The sequence below is a fragment of the Pinus tabuliformis genome, chromosome 5_1 (assembly GCF_031772625.1).
Source record: "Pinus tabuliformis cultivar Carrire ecotype Pingquan chromosome 5_1, CPIR1, whole genome shotgun sequence".
NCBI classification, from domain to species: Eukaryota; Viridiplantae; Streptophyta; class Pinopsida; order Pinales; family Pinaceae; genus Pinus; species Pinus tabuliformis.
In genome coordinates this window covers 839993812-840010969 of record NC_142305.1, presented here as the reverse complement: position 1 = coordinate 840010969, position 17158 = coordinate 839993812, and the positions used below count along the sequence as shown (strand labels likewise).

At 37.0% G+C, this 17158-nt stretch overlaps 1 pseudogene; it reads left to right on the top strand.

Moving 5' to 3' along the window:
* LOC149167493 (phosphatidylinositol/phosphatidylcholine transfer protein SFH6-like) overlaps window positions 1–17158 on the top strand; it is a 62560-nt pseudogene that overhangs the window by 29477 nt on the left and 15925 nt on the right.

Here is a 17158-nt window from a genome sequence, read left to right as displayed (position 1 = left end):
CTATCCTATGTTAGAAGGTTCACCGAGGTTCAAACCTAAGGTTTGAAATTTGGTGAACCTAAACAAAGTGAGGTTCATTTAGGTTCATCGAACCTCATGGGTATTGACTGAGTCATCATTTCTTTTCCTTGTCCCTTATAAACCTTCCAGCACAGATCAAGCTTGTATTTTATCCTTGTAGTTCCCATGTCCCTTATAACACTTTATATTTTTATTGTTGATGCTTAATATTTTATGATGTTATATTTCATTTTAAAGTTTATTTGTCTCTCTTTATATATATGTATGAAAAATCTATATATAAGAACCTAATGGGAACCTCATGTGAAACTCAATGGAAAAGTCAAATAACTACTAATCGTTGTCGAACCATAATCATGTGGCTTAGGCCCTATCTAAGGTGCCACATTAATAGTTATGAATTTAACAGTGCCCCCAAGAATCAAAATCACAACAGGAGATGCATTTCTAGAAATGGAAATGGTCAGGGTCCACCATGGGTGCAACTTCCGAAATAGACATCAATCAAAGCCTTGTTTGATGTGTTTCCATACACCAAGCATCCTCTGAAGAAATGGTTGGAGATAGTTCCACCTTGGACCAACATAAGTACTGTTGCAATTTGGCCAATCACTTTTCTATGTCAAAACGATCATCCTTTTTAGCAACCTTTATATGTGGTGGTATTTGTTTTCTACTCTATTTGTATCAGTCAACCTATTGAATTGATGATGAGAATAAAGTGCCTTGTTGAAATAGTATGAAATGCCAGCCTACAAACTCAGTGGACCTTGCTTCTATAAGGGTACTTTATACTATGATGGGCATTTGAGACTGGAATTTGCTATTGTGCCATGATTCCTTATGCTATCTATTGCTATTGATAAAAGGAATAATTTGCTATATATGTTTTTGTTTTATGGCAGGATAATATGAAAATGCCTCAATAAAGTATATTTACCATGGCTTTTCCTTTGACTCATTTAGTGAATTCTAAGGCTTTTACTAATTAACAATGGTTCGCCTTGTATAAAATGCAAGGGTATCATACAATGACTTTTTGTGAAGCGTTAGGTTTGGAATTAACAAGCATGTTTTGTTTTTAGAAAGAAAATCAACAAACTTTTATTATAAATGTTTTCAAAGATGTGAGAAAGGCTTTTTAAATTGTGCCACCCTAGATTGTTATGTATTAATTCATTATGTGCTTTTCTCAACAATTCTTTGATAGTACAGAGATGATAAAAGCATAAAAATGGATTTTTTCTAGATTCCTGACTTATATTAACCAAAATGGTACTTGATTCCTCTGTTTATCTCATGTAATCATTCACTTGCTCAATTTCTATTTATTCTTTGCAAAAAAATTCTTGACCACCATTTGGAAACCCACCGAACATTTTTTGAATTTGTTGATAGAGAAAATCATCTTCCTTGAGTAATTATGATTGTAGAATGCAATGAACTCTCTCTGCAAGATGACTGCCTTAGGTAGGACTACTGTTGTAGCCACACATTTTCCATATTTCTTTCCAACAACTTAAGCTAGGTACATTTCATCAGTCATTTTAAACAAAATTTCATTAAATATTATAAACAAAATTTCATCATCATAAGCCTCTCATCACCTGATGAGATAATATTGATCAAAATTATATTAAGCAATGTTGATTCTTGAAAGCAAGGGAATTTGACATTGAGAAAACCAAGCAAATGTGGGACGATATGCTTCGTTGGATAAAGGAGTATGGTGTTGATATTATCACGGAGGTAATAATTGTAATATAGACATACACTTAATTGACATATGTTGTATTAGCAGCAAATCTCTAACATTTTTCTGTTGCATTTAATGCTTTAATCACAAACATTTCTTAGTAGGTTTTGTATGCTTCATTTTTTCATATTACTGATTGATACATTTCCATAAGAGTGCCTCTAAGCATATCCATATCTGTTTCATCCTTTATATAATGTATAATAATTTGAAATAGGATTTTCCATATTTTTCCCATTATTTGCTTTCTACTTAATTGACTTCTTGTGTTGCAAAATTGAATTGCAGGGTATATGTTGTGTTGAAAATACAATTATCCTCTACATATATTCTTTTGTTTCACTTTTATAGCTTTTGTAGTAAATTTGAACAAATGTTTCTTATATTGCAAACAAAATTCCTTTTATGTTCCTATAATGCATTATTGTTGCCTGAGTTGATAGTTGGTTTTAATTTCCGTACAAGACTTCTAACCACATGTTAGAATATTGAAATGTGCTATGATATTTGTGACATAGTATTTGTATGTTACAGTTTCACTCACTCATGCTCATTTCAATTCCTACCAGGATTTCCCCAAAAAACCTAGCCCGCGTTGTGCTTCTGCTGCGTTTCTAGGTTTTGACTGTGTTTGGCACTTTTTGCCCTTCTTCCCTCATCCATATAGTGAGATTTCACTTCCCATGTGTCCCTAACATCTACTCCTACCCCCTGAATTTTTCCTATAATTTTTCCTAATCCCTATCCCCTTCATTTCCTTCCCTAAAATAGCTGCTCTTTTTCGCCTGTTTTGCAGCCCTAGACCCCTACCCCCTCTCCTCTCAAACTAAGATTTTCAGTCAAGCAAAACCAATAGCATGGCCAGTCAAAAGAAGAAATACAACAAGGGGGGACAGGTTTCCATATATGAACTAACTCATATGTAAGAGATCAATGCTTTAAAGTTCATCAAGAGGTCATTTAGACAAGCAAGCTACCTAGGGTTTTGTGAGAAAGTACAAGAGGTGGGCTACCATTGTGAGTTGACTAATCTATTTGCCACCAATTTCAAGAAGAACAAGACCACAATAGTAGGGATGGACTTCCAAGTCTTAGAGAGGTTATAGCTTCAGCCAATAGTATCCCAAATCAAGAAGAAATTTGGTTTAAGGGGATGACAACTACAAAGTATTCCTGAAACCCCAGTATAAGGAAACCTCATCTCATATCTTTCCTAGCAGGCAATTGTTGGATAAGTATACTCCTTTGAGGAAGATGATTATGAAATATTTCACTTGTGAAGGCAAGTTCAGCAGGTTGTATCAATACCACATCAAGTTGTTGATGCATTTCATATCCATCAAACCACTAAACCTAGCAAATTACTTGTTTAGAATCCTGGTCAAGATGGATGAAAAGATGTAGACTAAAGGGAAAGATAATTGAGCAAAATTATTCCATCATGCTTTGATTAAAGTCATAATTCTCCACCAGCTCACACAGGTTAATATATCAAGGGAAGCATTCATGGAGGCAACTGCTCTCTTGCTTGTCTCTCATCAATCCAAAAGCTTCAATACTCCTACATCATCTGGACCACAAGGACCTGAGCCATCTAGTATACCATCACTCACGGAAAGACAGACTAGGGCAGAGGTTTCACAAACATACAAGAAGGAGAAGAGGCTGGTTTTTTCCCCTGAGATAGAAAGAGACATACCTACTCCTAGACCTAAGACTAGGGCTCAACCAAAAAAAGTTCCTAAGGAGGTTATCATTGAAGAAGTTTAAGTTGAAGCCATGAGAGATAAATTACCTAGGGGTAGAGGAGATTCACACTTGCAGCATCATGGAGAGGTACCTCCTGAGGTAAATATGACTGATCATGGGAATAAGGCAGCAAAAGACATCATTAAAGAGAAGCAGCCACTGATCAAAGAGTTACAGGATGACCTTTATAAAGCCAATTTCATGGTGTCTCTCGTGAAACAAGAGAATAGGAAACTAAAGCTAAGCCTAATGCAGCAAGGTAAATCATATGAAGAACCTCCATCATCCAGCAAGGAAGCTAAGGACAAAGTTAAGGCGGTCATTGATGTAGCAAAAAAGGATGAAGGCACACAGGTACAGTCAAAGAGACCTACAACCAAAGCCATGGCTAAGAAGGGATAGCAAGCAAAAAATCCTCCTCCTCCTCAAACCCTAAAAACCTTCATGACTCCATAGCATCTAAAGTTGAAGAGAACAAGGAATATTAGTTTGAGAGAGTGAATGTGCACCTAGATAAGCTTGTGAGGAAGGCAAACATAAACACTGCCCTGTAGAGGCATATGGCAAGGCACTATTACATAAGAAACATGGTGTGCAGAATTAGGGTTAAGAACATGAAGAAGAAGCTTAAGAAGACCCTAAAGAAGCTTAGGAAGAGAGATAATCTTGATCTCTTGGTTGATGCCTCCTTAGTTGTTTGAAGCCATGTCAGAAAATGGGAAAGGAGACAAATTTTGGTAAAGTTCTGAAAAATTTTGTAGTTTTGTGTGCACTGGCAAAAAAGCATCCTACAGAAACGCAACGTGCCCACACTGTGCTTTTTCCCAAGACCTCCAAATGACAAATGGAAAACATGTACAGGTGTCTTATGGTTAGTATATCTCATAAATCTACTTTTGGTATCTTTTCAGCTCATGGATTTGTAGGAAAAGGTCGAAAACCACTAAAATTTCACCTTTCTGCCACTATTTTTGGTCCCACGTTGCGCTTCTGGAGTAGTTGTGGAAAATTGAGTTTTAAGTGGTCTTGGAGAAGTGTTTTTGCTAATTTCAAGCTTCAGTGATATAGAGGACATCCCCAGCTACCAGTACCAGTCTTCATTTCATCTTAAAGATGCACCAAAGTCATTCAATCAATCTTCAAACTTTCATTGCGCTTATGTGCCTGCACGCTACGCTTCCGTGGAGGAAGCTTTTTTCTCAGTTTTCATGGTCAAAAGTCAACTTTGGTCGATGTAATTAGTTTCTAAGTGTTTTCACCTAATGTAATTGAATGTTATAATGATGGTTAGAGTGGATATTTTGTAATTAAATGCTCTCAAGTCAAACTCAAATCATTTAATGTAAAAGAGGCAAGTAGTTTCTAACTACTCATGATGTGGCAGGGATTAGGTAGGAGTAGGAAATCAGTTCCTAAGAAGGAGGATTCGACCCCTAAGAGGGGGAATGTTGTTTTACATCTATATGTAGTCAGAATGAACTCATAGAGGGGGTTGGATTCCTGAAGCTCATCTCTTGGACTAGTGTACTAGACATTTTTGCATAAATATATGCAGTTGTAGCTATTTTCATGGGATTCTTCTGATGTGGTTTGTGGCACTGTGTTTCTTCAGTTTTGTTTATGCGTTTTATGATTAAGTATTTCTAGCATCCATCTATATTCTTCTGGTGATTATCTCTTAAGTTTTAAAGCAGATTTCATGATCAATATGCTATATTTTGTTTAAGCTTTTCACATTAGTGTTTTCTCTTCTAAGTAAATGAATTCATACTTATATGCTCATTTATCTTCTTCTTTTTCCCTCACCATACTACAACGACAAATTTACTTTGTGCCACCAATTGTATCTACCTTGCCCCATCTTATCTTTACAACTGATCATTTGGGATACTTGACCTAGTTCTCAGACCTAGTGCTTATGTCTAACAAACCCTAAATTAAACCTTATTGTGCTAAATACCTAGCCTAAGATCTACATATTCTCAGTGACTTCCATTGATTTTGAGATTTGTTTTTGAGAGAGCCCTCTCTGATTTGGTAAGGCTAGCTACATAGTCCAAAGTTGGTTTGAGGTTACCTCCTTGGCTTCCTTTCTCAGCCTTGGGACACTGAGGAGTGCTAACATAAGAAATAAATTATTTGGGAGAATTTAGATAAGGATTGACTTTCTGCACATAATCAACTCAAACCCTCTAGAATCCCTTTTTGTATTGATATTGTTGTCTCATTAACTAAAATATCATTGGAAAAGACCTTCACCTTTTCTACTAGTGTCATCTGTCATTGTAGCTTTGAAATCCAGTTCATTCCTCAGACATGTCAAATCCTCATTCAACCTTTGGGAGTTCCTCTATACACCCAATAGTTTCTCATGAGATCATAAAACTGAGGAGAGGATTGGATGGTAAACCTCTCCATAGTTGACTTGGAGCAGTCCTAGGGTTGTCTCCTATGATGCCTAGTGTTGCAAGACAAAATCCTCAAGCCTGAATTAACCTAGGCCTGAAATTTACTATTGCCCAATATTTTCTTAGCACAAACCTAGCAAAATTGTAGACCCCATCTCCCATATGCTCAACTTATGTTCTATGTCCAACTTGTACTAGTTTCTCTATAAGATAAATATATATTTTTTGTCAATGACAAGTAGAATAATTTTTGTATAGGGTGTATCCCCTATAATGACCACACTGTGATGAATTGGCCATATTTGTTACTTATTTTTGTCTATTACAATTGTATATTTGTATATTGTATATCTCAATTTTGATTGACACGCATCACTTTCTGTCTTGATAGAGTTTGTGGTTGACTTCATTAATGTTTAGTTTTTGAGGGATCTTTTTCTCAAGATGAAAGGAGAGAGAGGGAATTTTATGTGGAGAATTCTGAAGATAAGCAAAGAAAAACTAAAATTGGAGCTCTTAAAAGAAAGCAATTAATGCCTTGATGAAGTTTCGGCACTCCTTAAAGAAAATGAATCCTATAAGGAAGGTTAATATAATTAAGGATGTATGAGATGTCGAGGAACAAGTGGTTGTTGATAAATTTCGGCAAGCACTTATTGTTGAAGACATGTTGCCTACCAAACATGATGATTATCATATGATGTTGAGGTGACCTTGATATTTTATGTTTAAGTTTGGTTGGATAATGTACACAAGTAAATGTAATGATATCCTTGGTTGATTCAATTTTCTCTTTCACAATTGAAATAACTTCCTCTGGTTCTTTTACTTATTCTATTAGTCACTCTTTCACAGTTGAAATAACTTCCTCTGCTTCATTTTATTTATTCTATTAGACAACATTTTATGCATTATTAAAAATAAGATAGCCCTATCCTATGTTAGAAGGTTCACGGAGCTTCAAACATGAGGATTGGAATATGGTAAACCTAAAAAAAGTGAGGTTTGTTTAGGTTCATTGAACCTCATGGGTGTTAACTAAGTCATCATTTCTTTTCCCTATCCATTATAAACCTAGTGCCACAACTCAAGCTTGTAGTTTCCATGTACATTATAACAATTTATATTATTTTTGTTAATTGTTACTATTTTATGATATTATATTTCATTTTAAGGTCTCTCTCTCTCTCTCTCTCTCTCTCTCTCTCTCTATCTATATATATATATATATATATATATATATATATATGTGGTTTAGGCCCTATCCAAGCTAACAAATTAATAGTTATGGATTTAACAGTGCCCCCAAGAATTAGAAGCATAGCATGAGATGTGTTTCTAGAAATGCAAATGGTCGGGGTCCACCATGGGTGCAACTTATGGGATAGACATCAGACAAAGCCTTGTTTGATGTGTTGCCATACACCAAGCATCCTCTTAACAAATTTTTGGAGATATTGTTCCATCTTAGGCCAGCATAAGCACTATTGCAATTTGTCCAATCACTTTTCTACCTCAAAGTGATTAGCTTGTTTAGCAACCTTTATATGTGGTGGTATTATTTTTATACTATGTTTGCATCACATTCAGCCTAGTGAATTGATGATGTGGATAACACATCTTGTTGACATAGTATGAAATGCCAATCTACAAATTTAGTGGACCTTGCCTCTATAAGGGTACTTTATACTATGATTGGAATTTGAGACTGGAATTTGCTACAGTGCCCTGATTCTTTATGCTATCTATTGCTATTTATAAAAGGAAGAATTTGCTATATATTTTTTTATTTTGTGGTAGGAAAATATGAAAATGCCTCAATGAAGTATCTTTACCATAGGATTTTCCTTTGACTCATCTGGTGAGTCCTAAGGGCTTTTACTAAGTAGGAATAGTTTACCTTGTATGAAATGCAAGGCTATCATACAATGAGTTTTTTTGAACAGTTTTGTGATAGTCCAGAGATTATAAAAGCCTAAAAAATTAGCATTTTTTTCATATTCCTAGCCTATATTAACCAAGATGGTATTAGATTCTTCTATTTACCTCATGTAATCATTCACCTTCTCATTTTCTATTTATTCTTTGGAAATTTTTCTTGACCACCATTTGGAAACCCACAGAATATTTTTTGAATTTGCAGATAGAGAAAATTTTCTTCCCCAAGTAATTGTGATTGTAGAATGTAATGATCTCTCTCTACAAGACTACTGCCTTAGGTAGGATTACTGTTGTAGCCACACATTTTCCATATTTCTTTCCAACATTTTAAGCTAGGGACATTACATCAACAATTTTAAACAAAATTTGATCGGTTATTATAAACAAAATTTCATCATCATAGGCCTCTCATCTCTTGCTAAGAGCATATTGATCAAAATTATATTAAGTAATGATGCATAATGCAGATCTTTGAAAGCAAGGAAAGTTGGCATTGATAAAACCAAGCAAATGTGAGTCGAGATGCTTCGTTGGAGAAAGGAGTATGGTGCTCATATTATTGAGGAGCTAATCATTGTAATGTAGATGTACACTCAATTAACATATGTTGCATTAGTAGTAGATATCTAACATTTTTCTCTTGCATTCAATGTTTTAATCACGGTCATTTCTTAGTAGGTTTTATATGCATCGTTTTTTCATATTATTGATTGCTACAATTCCATAGGAGTGGCTCTAAGCATCTCCATATATTCTTAATCCTTTTATATAATGTATAAGAATTTGAAATAGGCTTTTCCATGTGTATTGTTCTGTTTCTCCCATTATTATTTTTTTAATTGACTTCTTGTGTTGCAAAATTGAATTGCATGGTATATGTTGTGTTGAAGATATGATCATCCTCTACATATATTTTGTTTCTCTTTCATTTCTTTTGCAGTAAATTTGAACAAATGTTTCTTATATTACAAACGAAATTCCTTTTATGTTCCTATAATGCATTATTGTTGCCCAGTTGAGAGTTGGTTTTAATTTTCGTACGAGACATCTAACCACATGTTAGAATATTGAAATGTGTTATGATCTTTGTGACATGGTATTTGTATGTTACAATTGCACTCACTCGTATTTGTTTCAATTCCTTCCACGATTTTGACTTCAAAGAGCTAACTCAAGTTCTCAAGTACTATCCACAAGGTCATCATGGAGTATGTTATCACCTGGATTGAACCTCAGGCTGAAGGAAGGCAATGCCAGGGTAACCACAAACCACACTTATCCAAGTAGCTAGCCCTATTAGGTCGGGAGAGGGCTCTCTCTGTAAGGATCTCAGCCAAGATGACGGGATCAGGAAAAGGATATTAGGCTAGGTATAGTAGCACAAGATTTGCTTTGATTTTGAAGGGGTTTTGCTGGATCGGGAGGAGCTGGACAGTTAGGGCTAGGGAATTAGGTCAGAATTGCAGGGTGTTCAATGGGGCAAGGTAGGCATAAGGTTTAGCACTCTAGGGCTTGATGGGGTGAGATTTTTAAGATTGGTGAGAAGCAAAGAAGAGCATGTGAAAACCATGGATCCTTCCTAGACTGCAGAAAACATGAAATGGTGAAAGTTTTCCCAAAGCAGAGCACTGATATAATGAATTCTGCCTATCAACTTGAAAGAATTCACTTGGAAAGCAATGAAATGATTAACGAAGTATACAAAACAAATAAACATATGATCACAAAAGAATAAACTACACTAAAACTCCATACCACATGGATCCCATAAAAATAGCTACAATTCTTATTAATCTCCTACTAAACTGCTACAAAAGGATGTACAATCAAGGTCTAAGCATCCAGCTGAGTCCGACCCTTTACAATGAGAAAGAAGAAGAAGATATAGACATTGTTTCAACCTCCTCCCATCCTCAGGGGTCGAATCCCTAAGATGAGGAGCTAATTTAACCAACACTGAACAAGAAACAGGAATATAGGCATCCTAACAACTTGCCTCTAAAAGTGAAAAATTGATTCATTTGAGCTCAAATTGACTTCTAATGTAATGAATCTACCCTCTACTACTATTTATCCATCATATTTACATGCCAAGTCATCATTTAAAATGGTAAATCATCCTCCATGAGAGAAAATCCATGAACATAGTCAAAAAATGGAAAAATAGGCATCCTATGCAAAATCTGCCCTACACGCAGTGCCACTGGCCCAACACCCAGTGACAATTTCAGGTCCCTTTTGGAGGCCTTCCCGACATCCAAATTGAGCTCATGATAGCTCATTGAAAAGGTCTTCAAGTAGACTTTCCAAAACACCTAGAATATCTGCATTTGAAGCTCATTTGACCCCTCAAAACTAGATTCTCCCAAGACTGCTTCTATGTGTCCAAAAAGTGGCAGAAAGGTCATTTTTGGGGTGTTTTTTGACCTTTTGGTGGACCATTTCTGCCCCAAAAACTTAGCAAATACATAGGGTGCATGTACTCATCGCACTGAATCCAAAAATGCAAGCCATTTGTGCATTGGGTTCCCCTAGGAAAATCGCAGCACCAGTGGCGCTACACATTGAGCCAGATTTTCTGTGTGTGCAATTTCCAAAATTTGCAAAAAGAAAAATCTCCTCCAAACCTGACCAAAACTGGTGAGCAGCACCACCATCAAGCATCTTTATGAGCCAAGGAAGCTTCAGCAAGCAACCTAAGCCTATCCTCCTCTTTTTTCCCCTTTTGAGCCCGCATTAGCCTAAGTTTCATCTTTTTGATCCTCATGTTGCAAATTTTGTTTCGGGTCCTGTAGTGGTAGGCCATGTGCCTAATCATCTGGTTATCTCTATTGTCCTTCTGCAACAGCTTCTCAAGGTGAAAATTGACTCTCTCAAGCCAAGTCTCTCTATCATCTTCAATTTCCTTCTCAATAGGAGTCAAAGTGACAAGTGCCTCCTTGTCACTTTGTCGTTTTACCTTGAGCAGTTCCAACTCCATGAGGGCCTGCTTGTCACTCAACTGCTTGTTTTCTTGTTCCAAATATGTGATGACATACTTGGCCCTCTCCAAATTTTCCATCAAAGCTTGCACTTGAGCCTCCTTCTCTTATATGATGATGTCATTTATTGTTTCTTCGTCCTGAGCCTCTAAGTCAATTATTTCCACCCCATGATGATTATAACGCTGCTTTGGATCATCACGCTCTGTCAAGTCAAAGTCTCTTTCCTCCTCCTCATCAAAACTCTCCTCTAGCATATTTTACTTCCCTTTGTGCAGTTGTTGCACCTGTACCTGTTGTGTTGATGAAGAAGGCAAAGCCCCTTCCACATCCTGTGGAGCAAGCATTTGCCTATGGGTTGATGAAGAAGGCAAGGTCCCTTCCACATCCCGTGGAGCAAACACTTGCCTATCGGCTGCAAACAATCTCCTTGTGCCCCTCTGATATGTCATGTAAGTCTCGGGCACCTCAGTAGCTCTAGTCTCTTTGGCCTCCTCATATGTTTTCACTTGAGCACTACTAGAAGGTCCCCCTGCTTCTTGAGACACTGGTGGAGGAATTTGAGGACCCCTAAAGATGTCATGAGCAATAAATGTCTCCCAAGAGATGTTGAGGAGACTGAGATGATGAAGCACAATCATCTTGATCAGGGAATAATGATAGAGACTACTCATCTGCTGAGGGTATGGCTTCTTCTGCACAAAATGAGTCATCTTCTCAATATTCTTGAATAAGAAATAAGGGAGGTTTAACATCTTCACCCTGGTAAAATGCATGAGGAGCCTGATGTGATAGGTGTATAGCCTAGGAAATATACCCTCACAAGTGAAATATTTCATGATGATTTTCATCATGGGGACATACTTGTCTTCAAGAAATCTGAAAGGAAAAAGTCTTTTCACCTCATTTCTGTACCGGGGTTTGATATAAGGCTCATAATAGTGTTCATCCAGGTCCTGGGCCTTGTACCACTTCTCCCCTACATTTGGAATCCTGGTTGCATATGCAATGATGGAGGGTGAGACTGTGAATGTTACCCCAGCAAGAGTCACCTTGTTGTCCTGAAGATGAGCTACAAAAAGTCTGGTGAGCTCAGGGTGATATTGAACTCTCTCTACCTGCTCACAGAACTCATAACAGCCAAGATATCTGAAACATGTAACAGCCAACTGAGAGGCCTACAATTCTCTAAGGTTTGATGGCTCTTCTCTAATAATTCTGCCTCCCTTGTGTGGTTTTCTATGATGCTTAGCTCTATCTGCTGAGGTGTCACTGTCTATGTTTTCCTCCTCCTCATAGTCTCAGTCCTCTCTGTCCATGTTTGTAAGGCTTGAGTTCATATGAAGGGAATGAGTGAGAGTGATCTAGGAGTGAGGGGATGGGAGATGACCTTATGGGCTAGAAAATGAATGAGGGAGTAGGAATCATAAAAATGAGAGGGAGGGCTTGTTTTGTTTGAGAAATTTCCCTTTAGGAAGAGGGATAAAGGGATGTGGATATTATGGAATAGGGATAAAGTGATAGGGAAAAAGGGATATAGAGATAAAGGTATAAAGGGATAGGGAAAAATTTTAGAGTTGTAGTGATAGGTGATAGGAGGAACAATGGGGGTTTAGGGTTTTAAGCATAACTAGGGGACAATTTAGGGTTTCACACTTGCCATGGGGAATGATGTTTAAAAGTTTGAAATGCAAACCCACAATGTAGAATAGGAGGAAGACTTACTTGTATGAAGGGAAGAGAGGGAAAATTTTGAAGTTTTTTGAAGTTTGAGGCCTTTCTGGCCCTTCCGCGCATCGCCACCTCTAGAAGCACAGCGCAGTGTAAATTTACACTGGGAAATTCTCCAGACATGCAGCGCTAGTCTCTTAACGTGTAGCGCCACCCCTGCCTGCCTGAAACACGCAACACCACTCCACCACTACTCCAAATGCGCAGCACCACCCTCCAGAAGCACAGCACCACTCCTCCTTTGCTCAAAAATCACCCAACCTTTCCTCTTCTGCTCACTTTTTGACTTCTTGCTTTCCAAATGAAAATAATGAATTTGAAAATGAAATGTGAGGCCTTATATAGGAGTAAATTTTGATTTTTCACTTGAAAACCCCACTTTCTAATGTTTCTTGACCTTCTTCAAAACTCTGTTTTTAATGCATTTTCTTCTTTGTTTCTTTTCAGGTGGATAATGCTCAACTTGAACTAATTTTTGCAATGCTTCTTTGTCTTGCAGCAAGGAGAGATGATTTGGTGTAGCTGGGATCATTTATTACACAAAGTGACTTAAAATTACATAAGAAATACAAATTAACTCAAAATACTCTATTTTCACCTCAAAAACATGTTCTTGAGGTGAAAATTACATTAGGTTACAAGATAATGATATAGTAACTATGACCTACAAGCCATCATGTTTGACTTATTTATCATCCTCATACCCTTTATTCCCTTTATTTACACTTTTAAATCAGGCTCTTGACCTTGGAAATGAAACCCTAAGACCTAATGAAACATGCCCTATGACCTAATGAAAGCATGATTGCAAATTTACCATGAAACCATAACTGAAGACAACCTGAAGAAGGGTCAGCAAGTATACTCTATGAGGGAGAAATTTAGATTTTCTGAAGAGAAGACAACCCTCAGTGGATCAGTTTAACATGACCTATTGAAATGATGTAAAATTTTTAGTATGGGATCCCTAAAATGAAAACGCAAAGAGCAAATTTGATCCTGATGGAAGTATGCAGATACTGACACTAACATTGGCCTTATTGGGGATGGAAGCTCCTTGGAGGTGTCAAGAACACCATAGACCAATTTCCTCATCCATTGGGCAATACGGTCAAAACAAAAACAAAAAAACAAAAAAAATGAAAAATGACTCAATACAATCTGAAAATTGACTCACGACCGACTCTAAACTTGACTATAAACCAAATCAACCAAAATTGACACTAATCATTCAAACTTTATAGCCTTCACTTCGGGCCCCAAGATCAGATGACAATGTACTTGAAACCTTGCAAGGAAAATCAAACTGGTATATACAATGAAGGTGAAGTAACTTCAGGGAACAACCTCACAAGTAGTAGTGCTTTAGGAGCCTACCATTCACTGACCCTCCTGAACATTCTTGACCATCCATTTCGTTTAACAAAAATGCATTTTGTCCGCGATAAGCTGAGATTTTATATGGTCCTTTCCATAAATTTTCAAACTTACCATGCTTTCCCTTTTCTTCATTCTGTGCATCCCACTGCAACACTACATCTTCCAGCCGAAACTTTTCTACTTTGGTTTTGCAGTCATAAATTTTCTTTATCTTCTCTTGCAACCGGAAAGTGTTTTTGGAAACCTCTTCCCTTGTTTGTTGAAGGTGAATCATTTGATTAATTCTATGCTGAATATCATCCTCTTCGCTGCTAGCTTCCTGTAATAATCTCATGACCGAGACTACAAGTGATGTATGAAACATTGTATCAGTACCATAAACCAACTCAAAAGGTGACATACCAATTGATTTCTTGTTGTTCACTTTGTCGGCCCACAAGGCATTAACAAGATTTCGATGCCAATTCTTCTTGTTTGCCTCCAACGTTTTCTTGATAATGTTCACCAAGGATTTATTTGATGACTCATCCAATCCATTACCCTGCGGGTAGTATGTCGTGAAATGACCGAATGTAATATTGTACTTGTTGCAAAACTCAACCATCTTCTTGGACTTAAATGCTGCTACATTATCTACTATAATCTTGTGAGGACAACCAAAACGAGACAAGATATTAGATTCTAAAAATTGGATAATTACCGTGTCCGTGGCTTGCCTTGTCGGAATGGCCTCAGTCCACTTGGTGAAGTAATCAATAGCTATCAAAATCCATTTGTGTTGTGCTAATGATGTGGGATGGATTTCCCTTATGAAATCAAGTCCCCACTACTGGAAAGGTGCATTTACTTCAATTGGCTTCAAAGGAAGAGGAAGCAACTTCCTTTTCCTTGAAAAATTTGGCATTCATGGCAACCCATCACTGTCTTATATAAATCTGAAAACAAAGTTTGCCAATAATATCCTGCTCTCAACACTTTGTTAGTTGTTGTTTTCCAAAACTAATGACCGCCACAATCACCTCTATGAAAATCATTCATTACCTGCTGAGCTTCATCTTCAACCAAACAATTAAGAAGAACTCCTCCCAGATCTTTCCAATAGAGAGCACTATTTAAAATGTAGAATTTTGCAGACTTTAGTTTTAGTGATCTACCTTTAATTCTCGACATTTCAGGAGGTGGCAAAAGATGCTGAAGAACATAAACTATATCAGAATACCAAGGTGATTTGAGAAAAAATTCTGATATTTGAATAAGCGAGCCACCATCTTCGTCCTCTGACATTGTTGCAATAATATTTATGTCTAGAGCATGCAAATTTGATTCAGCCATCAGTTTTTCCAAGCCTTGTCCTTTGATCAGTTTGGTAGGTTTAATCTCAAGATCATATTCCAACATTGTTGCTATCCACTTACCTCTTCTTCCCTCCAGATCACTTTGCATGAGAACATCCTTGACTGCTGCATTAGGAACATATGCTATAGTATGTGAATGCAGAATGTATACTCTGAAATCCTTCAATGCTTTTATAAGAGCCAGCGCTTGTTTTTCAATGATATTGTAACGCAAGGTAGCATCTCGAATAGTCCTACTGAAAAAAGCAATGGGTTGCTCCACCTGATCCCTCTTTTGCATCAATACCGTAACCATGGTGTGCTCGGACGCAAATGAAAATATAATAAAATCATGAGTATAATTAGGACTAATCAAGATTGGGGATGTGGTCAAAGCAAACTTTACCAAATTGAATGATTTCATGGCATCCTCAGTCTATTTCACAGTGTTGTCCTTCTTCAACATATTAGTTATTTCACGTAAATGCTCAGCCAAATTTGGTATCTATCTGCGTAAGAAATTCATCTTACCATTGAAAGCTTGAATCTCCTTTTTGTTGCGCGGAAAGTCTATATGCTGGATTGCCTCCACCCTTGAAGGATCAATGCGAATACCATCTTTAGAAATTATATGACCAAAGAGTTTACCCTTGTCCATGGAAAAAATACTCTTTTTTGGGTTTAGATAAATCCCAAACTTCCTACATTTCTTAAAGACAATCCTTAAGTGCTGCAAATGTTCATCATCAAAACCAGAAAATATCGTCAAGTCATCTAAATAAACTACCAAGAAAACATCCTTTTTATTAGCAAAAGTTATGTCCATCGCCCGCTGAAAAGTGGCTCTGGCATTCTTCAATCCAAATGGCATTTTGGCATACTAAAAAGTTCCCCAAGGTTTTGTGAAGGCAGTTTTGTCTTGGTCTTTTTCATGCACCAAGATCTGATTATAGCCTAAGTAACCATCTACTACTGACATTCGTGATGCTCCAACAACTCTTTGCAGAATATGGTCCATCTTAGGAAGAGGGTAATTATCCTTTAAGGATACTTTGTTGAGGTCCCAAAAATTTATGCACAACCTTATCTCTTCGGTCTTCTTTCGTACCGGGACCAAATTTGAAATCCAATCAGAAAATCTAATTGGAACAATGATGCCATCTTTAAACAATCTATTTACCTCTTTCTCGATGGATGGCTACAGCTTTGGATTGATTCTTCTCAACTTCTGTATAAAAGGTTTTTGATCCATCTTGATAGGAATAGTACGCTGAATGATATCTTTGTCATACACTTTCAAATCTGAATAATCCCATGCGAAAACATTAGAAAATTCAGAAAGTAATCTAACATACTTAGCCTTTACTTCGGGAGACAATGCTTTTGATAACTTTACAAGCTTGGGATGGTCATTTGTTCCAAGATTTACATCTTCTACTCCTTTGTCTGTAGGAACCAAGGTTGGTTTTCTCGCCACATCATCCTGATCAAAAAGCTCCTCTAAAGGTATGAGACCTCTAGGAATAATATTATCCTTTAGCTGTAAAACCTCCATCTGATTTACCTCAATATCTTGTTCATCGAAATCACAAACATCATCAATGGAAGCATTCTTAAACTTTCCTTCATTCTGCAAAAAGGCATTAATTTCATTATCACCACAAAAAACTTGCCAATACCTCAAATTATCAAGAACAGCAAGCCTATGTTTGACATGAATTTCAAATTTGTTGCTAGAATTCATTGGAATCTTCAAATTGCTGGCCGCAGTGGCAAGTGAATCTGCAATGATGTTTTGAGTCCGGGGTACTGCTGTCAAGGTATATTCTGGAAACATCCTCAAAATATCCAAAATTG